Raw genomic sequence first — 7,086 nt, 5'->3', positions numbered from 1 at the left:
TAATTTACGTCATTTCTGCCAATCCTGTTGTTTGAGCACCTTGAACTTGATAGATCTCTAATAAAGTTACTTCAACCAATACACCTGTGCGGTTACTGTGGAGAACTTGGGGGATCTACCTGCCAGGGACTGACATTGAGGGGGGTTGGAGAGTTATATTATTATACAATATTTTAATTATATATTATAAACCTCTTACAAGGCTCTTCTTGAAAAACAGGGTGGATTTGGTATGCTGCAAAGCCATCTGTGGTTTTGAAAGCCTTTCTTAGAAGATCATATGGCAGATCGCCTGTTAGAACATCAGCCACTGGGAGAAGTGATTGCATGTTCTCTGGCTACACCGAGCCCTAAACCAGAGCCATTCTTTAAAGGAACTGATAGAGACAGCTCCATAGATTTTCCCAAACATTCCAAACTGTCATCAATGTTATCACAGTTAGTCAGATGGCCACCCTTGAACATGTGATCTCATTTCTGATGTGAGGTAGATCATAGCCAGGCATGGTGTTGGGATGACACTGCACCAGCCAACACTTCCAGTTACAGTCAGCAATACAGCAGGAAATATTGATCTGTTGTCTTGTCAACCTGAAGGCTTCTGCAGATCCACCTCTCTATGTTCTTGAGGAAACTGCTGCAACAGAGATAACATATGTTCCCATTGACCATACTGATACTATGTTATACATGCAGTGCAATTGGCTATTCTGATAAAGCTATTGAAAAATGACATTTTTCTCCAACTGTATTCATTTTTCAATCCTTCTTGTCCAATACGGCAATATAGATCATGTTTATTTTTAGAAAGGGAGGCATCTGCTGCTATAGAGTTTCGTGCAAGGTGTGTAAATAGAAGCAATTTTCCTAGTGCACCTTGTACATTGCTTCTAAGAACCAAGAAAGGCTTGTCCAGAATTTCCTTTGTTACATAAGGCTGGTAGAATAGTCTTCCTGGGGCATGAATACTGGTGTCTACTAGCTCAAAGACTGACTCTGAGGCTATAGCTACCTTATGGATAAACCAAGAGCACTGGCCATCCTCATAACCTGCTCAGCATATTTTTTATCTTTTCTGAGGGTGAAAGTCGTTTTTGGTTAGAAACCAAGGGATTCTGGGATTAATCTGATTACAATACTGAGTCTTCTTCATCCCCTGATGATGAATGTACAGAAGTTACTGGCATCAATAAACTGGACACATTTCATTCAGCTGACCATAAGGAGACACGTCAATGAGTCCTGACCACACTATTGGTATAAACGGTATAGTGAGATGGGCGGTGGTACCTGTAGAGTTGAAACTCTGGTAGAAGCCAAACAATGGATTGTGCTTTTCTGAAATGATAGTTCCTGCAGTCAGTCTCAAGGCAGCTGTATCTGATGTTGTTCCAACTGAGCAGCTCAGAGGAGAATCCCTCAAACTCTAGTACTACGATATGATGGCATCCAATATCAAACTCTGCACATGTTCATTTTAGGTGAGTGACATTCCCAGTCTTCAAGATACGCAGTGAGACAGACTTTGAGAGAAGAAGAGTGTTCATCCCTCCCTAAAGTGATCACTCTAGCCATAGTTAGAGTGAGCCCACTGGTGTGGGAAGGGCGGACTATAAATTGAATAAATTAAATTAAATTAAAATTAAATAGTTGTATAAACAGCTCTATGCCTCTGAGTCTGGGGGAAATTCTTAGGATTGAGAGAATTCTTGGTATTGAGGTAGTGGGTGATGGGCATCTCATTCCTCTGTTCAGAGTGGGGCACTCTCTGAGGCAATCCCATGTTCTGTGAATAGCCAATAAGGCTGATATGCAGTTTGGACCTTGGATACCTCTAAAGACATATCTTTAATCTGACCTTTTGAGATAAGATTCCAACAACTGAATCTCAGGAGAATCTAATATCTGCTCTGGAGGTTATGTATGCATTTTCCAGTCCATCAAGAATTTTTCTAGAACTGCAGTAACAACCAGTTTACCCTGTAGGGTCAGCTGTTCTGGAGGCATTACTGAACTGCAAGGAGTTGGAGTAAAATCTGAACATTTTGGTTTGTCTTTTTCCCTTTTAGGTTTAATGGTGAGTCTAGAGGCAAATGACATTTAGCCTGCATTGAGTACTGCTTTTGCAAATCAGATAAGGCAGGTTCTTTATGTTGAGAGCAGATCAGATTAGGTAGGCTTAAATGGTTGCATTTCCTTTGCACATCAACAGAGCACTGGTCCATAGATGTTGGTGGCAATTGTGGAAGATAGGACCAACATGGTTGATACCAAAATCTGAAACAAAGCCAAATGTGACAAGAACATCTTTTCCCATAGTAGTTTTTAAGCAGGATTTTTAAATTAAAGCTTGTTTGTTTAATAAAGTCTAGGCACCATTGACAGGTGTCTACCTTATGCTCCTTTCATAAGAACAGGAGCCAAAGCCATGTTTGTATGTGGATGGTAATTTCCCCAGGGTCAGAACAATATTTGAAAGTTTCTGCTGCAGCACAGGTGTGTGCACCCTAAGCTATCTTTCTCTTATTCTTTCTGTTCTATTTCTAAATAGTGAGAGGGAGGAATTAACAAACAGATTACACATAGAAATGGGGAAAGTTCCTCAAAAGGCAACTGCTGCAACAGTTGGCAAAGGACTGAGATGGAAGTATGGCCCCTCCCACTAGAGCATGTATTGCACATCTTCTGTTTATAGGTGGGCAGAGCTGTGGCCAAAAATTTTAGCTCTAGAAAGTTCTAAAGATGGCCTCTGCACTCTCAAAATCTCATCAATGTGATGCAGAGACCTCAATGAAAATCACAGGTATACACTGCAAATCTGTACGTATTTGATAGTTCCTTTGATTTCAGTACCACTTATTTCCAAGTGAGGATGATTAGAATAATAACAGAAATGTGTTAAGAGTAATTATTAGACACCAAAAGCAATAAATATAATTAATCTTTAAAATATCACATACTGCCACAGGGGTCTTCCGGTGAGCCCCAGGAATTATCACAACATACAATGATTTCTCTTCTTCCAGGGATCTTTGTAGAACCTCTTTTGCATTTGAATACAACATAATCCCTGTTTCTAACTGAAGTTGGAAGGCTGGTTGATGATGGCTCAGAATAGTGAAACTTAGGCAATGCAGCAATCTGACAGTCACCTAAGAATTTTAAAACAGTAAAATGTTAAAGACGATGTTATTTAAACATGTAGGAGCAAATACATTGTCCTCTACAAAATGCATTATAATTTTTAAGGAGCGTAATATGAAAAAAACTGAATATATAGAAATCTTAATATGTGGCAGTTTGAGAATTATTAAAATGTGATGTTGAAGATAGAAGGGAGGAGCAACTTTACCATTAAGGGGGAAATTTAACTATTACAATCTAAGCTAGTATTATGTTTAAGGAAATCTTATCTAGCACATATAATTTAATTAAGAAACAGTAAAATGGATATATTAGTGGATTTAATATAGTATATATATAAAATAATTTGAATATGCTTAGAGTAAGAGATATTATGAAATATGTGTTATAGAAGAATATAAGTGAAGTTAAGTTAAGCAATAAGAAGGGGTTAAGGGTTGGAAAGCTGTTGGAAGTCGACAAGGAGGGGGGAGGAAAAGGGTGGGGGGTTAGAGCAAATTAGATATAATGGGAATGTATGTATTAAATATGAAATAAAAACTCACCAATAAAAATTTTTCAAAAAAAAGAAATCTTAATATGTTAAAAGTTTGTGTATTAGCATATATTTTTTTAAAATTTAAGGATCAATCTTCCAAGAACAATATTTGTATAGATTCTACAGAAACAAAAATCATTATCATAATTTTCAAAAGCCTACGATAAGAGAAGCTCCTGTTGGAATACCACCATAGTTTTTAAAGAGACTAATAGTATATAACTTCTCAGCAATCAGTATACATTTTGTATTTTAATTATTTTCTCATGTTCACTTGCCCACCACCATATCTCAGCCCAAACACTAAGGTACCTACTAATGTGGTACCGGTATAGTATAACGGTGAGGATATCAGACTACAACCAATGTGATATAGTGGCTAGGAGCTAGGAGATCCCAGGTTCTAATCTCCACTCTGCCATGGAAGCTTGCCAGGTTACCTTGGGTCAGTCACACACACTCGCCTAACCTACCTCACAGGGTTATTGTGAGATAAAATGAAGGAGAGGAGAATGATGTGAGCTGCTTTGGGTCCCCACTGGAGGTAAAGGAGGGGTATAAATGAAGTAAAATAAAATAAAAAATAAATAAAACATTGGAAATCTAGGTTCAAATCTCAGCTCTCCAGTGAAGTTAATAACATACAAACATTAGAAGTGCTATGATGGATCAGACCAAACACCAATCTAGTCCAGCATTCTATTAACACAGTGGCCAATAAGTTATTCACAAGCAGGATGTCTACAACAGATCCTCCTGCCTGTGTTCCATACTGCCTCTGATACTGGAGGGAACAAGTATCCTTCATGACTAGTAGCCATTGAAAGCCCCATCTTCCATTAATTTGTCCACTCCCCCTTTAAAATCTTCCAAGCTGGCAGCCATCACCAAATCCTGTGGCTGTGAATTCCACTAGTTAACAATGCACTGTGTGCAGTAGTTCCTTTCATCTGCCTTGAAACTCCAACTCATCAGCTTTAGTGGATGACCCTGCATTCTAGCATTAATTTGTAGACCTCTGTCACATTTCTTCTTATTCTCCTTTTTTCTAAGCTAAACTGTCCTAAGCATTTTAACTGATCCTCATAGGGCTGTTGCTCTAGCGTCCTAATCATTCTGGTTGCTCATTTCTGCACCTTTTCAAGCTCTGCAATGTCCTTTCTTAGGTGCAGTAACAAGAACAGTACACAGTATTCCAAGTGTGGTCTCACCATAAATCTGTATAAGGGCAGTATGATAGCAGCAGTTTTATTCTTTATTCCTTGTCTAATTACAGCCAGCATGGAATTTGCCTTTTTTACAGCAGCCACACGCTAGGTTGACATTTTCATTGAGCTATTCACTAGCACCCCAAGATCCACTTTGTTCACTCTCTACATCGGACAAACAGGTCAGTTCCTATGCAAAAGAATAAATGGACATAAATCTGATATTAAAAATCATAACACTCAAAAACAGTGGGAGAGCATTTTAATCTTCCAGAACATTTACTGCTGACTTAAATAGCTGTCCTCAAATACCAAAACTTCAAAGGGAGAAAGCTACATAAGACTGCTGAAATTGAGTTCATTCACAAATTCAGAACAAGGACCCTTCTAGGATTGAATAGGGACACATGATTTTTCACTTCCTATAATTTTTTTCTGCATTTCCTCCCCTACTCTAATCAAGGTAATAATTTCACATCTTATATACTAATAGCCAGGTGTCCCTGATATGCGGATACTTAAAACTCAGAACCTGGAGCCATTAATGGACAAGACAGGTCTTCGTACATGCCTGAAAAATGCCCCAGGTTTGATTTAAAAAACCCAAAAATAATAAAAAGGAGCACCTGTAGTTTTAACCAGAAGCACTCAGAAGCTGCTGCAGTTTAGCTAACATTCTAAATTTGGTTTCTGTCAGTAAAAGGCAGGGGGGCAGGGCCATTTCTAGGACTGTTTTGGCCTTTGAGGGAGGACTCATTAGGGCCAGGTTCAGAAGCAACCACTGGGCGACATGTTATCACCCGACTTGCATGACTCACTCAGGCTGAGCTGCTCACTGCTGTTCAACAGCAGCCACCCCATATAAAAGCCTGTGGTGTATAGCGGTTAGAGTTTTGGGATAGGATGTGAGAGACCCAGATATGAACCCCCAACTCTGCTGTGGAAGCTCACTGGGAGGCTTTGATTCACTCACACACTCTCAGCTTAACCTACCTTTCATGGTTGTTGTGAGTTTGTTGTGTCTTTGTGGGTCTCCCACTTGTTGTACCACTAAATCCTATTTTGCTTCTTTGCAACACCCCTCCCACCTTCTGAATAAGAATACTTGTATCGGACAAGGGGAAGTTAACTGAAAGCTTATACCTTAAAAATCTTGTTGGTCTTTAAGGTGCTACAGGGCCCTTTACTTAAGGGAAGAGATGCTGTTTCATTTCAGTTTCCAAAGGTAGAGGAGGATTTGCTACCTGTGTGACAACAGGGAAAGGTTGACAAGCCTTGAGACATAAGAAAGTGTGTGTCTATTGACCACGCTTAGGGTGCATAGTTATTAAATGCATGCTCAGGAGAAGCTCAGCATTTTTTTAGCTGGTAGGGACAACCCCCCATTAATTTTTTTCCTGCTTCATTCAAGAATCAAGATCATCTGGATTTTATCCCCCAAACTCAAGAGGGAAGAAAGCAACTGGAAACACATTAAAGGACACAACTGCAGTGCCCTGAGACCATGTCAGAGAGAGGTGGCTTTAAGCAACACATAAAAGGTGGAAGTGAAAGCTGCAGCCATACTTTTCCTGCCCATCAATATGTTCCTCTACCTTCTGTTCACAGCAGGCAGGCAAGGAGGAAGTATTTTCTTATTTCCTTGTGCATGTTTTAAAGCAGTAAAAGAATTTCTGGGTTGCAACTTGCCAACAATATTTGGCATATTTTTGGTGTTCCATTTTTTGCATGTTGGCAGCAAAACAATGTAAAAATTATGACCAAATGAAGCTGTTCTTCCCTATCAGTGGAGACCAAATAAAAGACCAAAATAATATATGTGAAAGGCATAAAGGGTCACAGTTCACACATAACTTCCCTGTTGAGAGCAATATATATATATATATATATATATATATATATATATATATATATATATATATATAAAAACAGTCTTTTCTGGCTCTGGGTATCAGAAATCTGGAAAATACTGGTATTCCTGATATTTGGGTCCCAAAATACCAGTATAGTACTCAGATTTGGCTTGGGGGGGGGGCTCCATTATTCCCTATGGGGGAAATTTTCTGGGGGGATGAAGGGTTTGTTTTTAATGCAAACTTCACCAAAACTGTAGTGTAGTGACTGCTGACTATCCTTTAAAGATCCCCCAAGTTTTGAGTGAATTGGACCAAGGCATCTAATTCTATGGACTGCTCA

The sequence above is a fragment of the Eublepharis macularius genome, chromosome 5 (assembly GCF_028583425.1).
Source record: "Eublepharis macularius isolate TG4126 chromosome 5, MPM_Emac_v1.0, whole genome shotgun sequence".
Classification (NCBI taxonomy): domain Eukaryota; kingdom Metazoa; phylum Chordata; class Lepidosauria; order Squamata; family Eublepharidae; genus Eublepharis; species Eublepharis macularius.
This window is presented reverse-complemented; position numbering follows the sequence as displayed.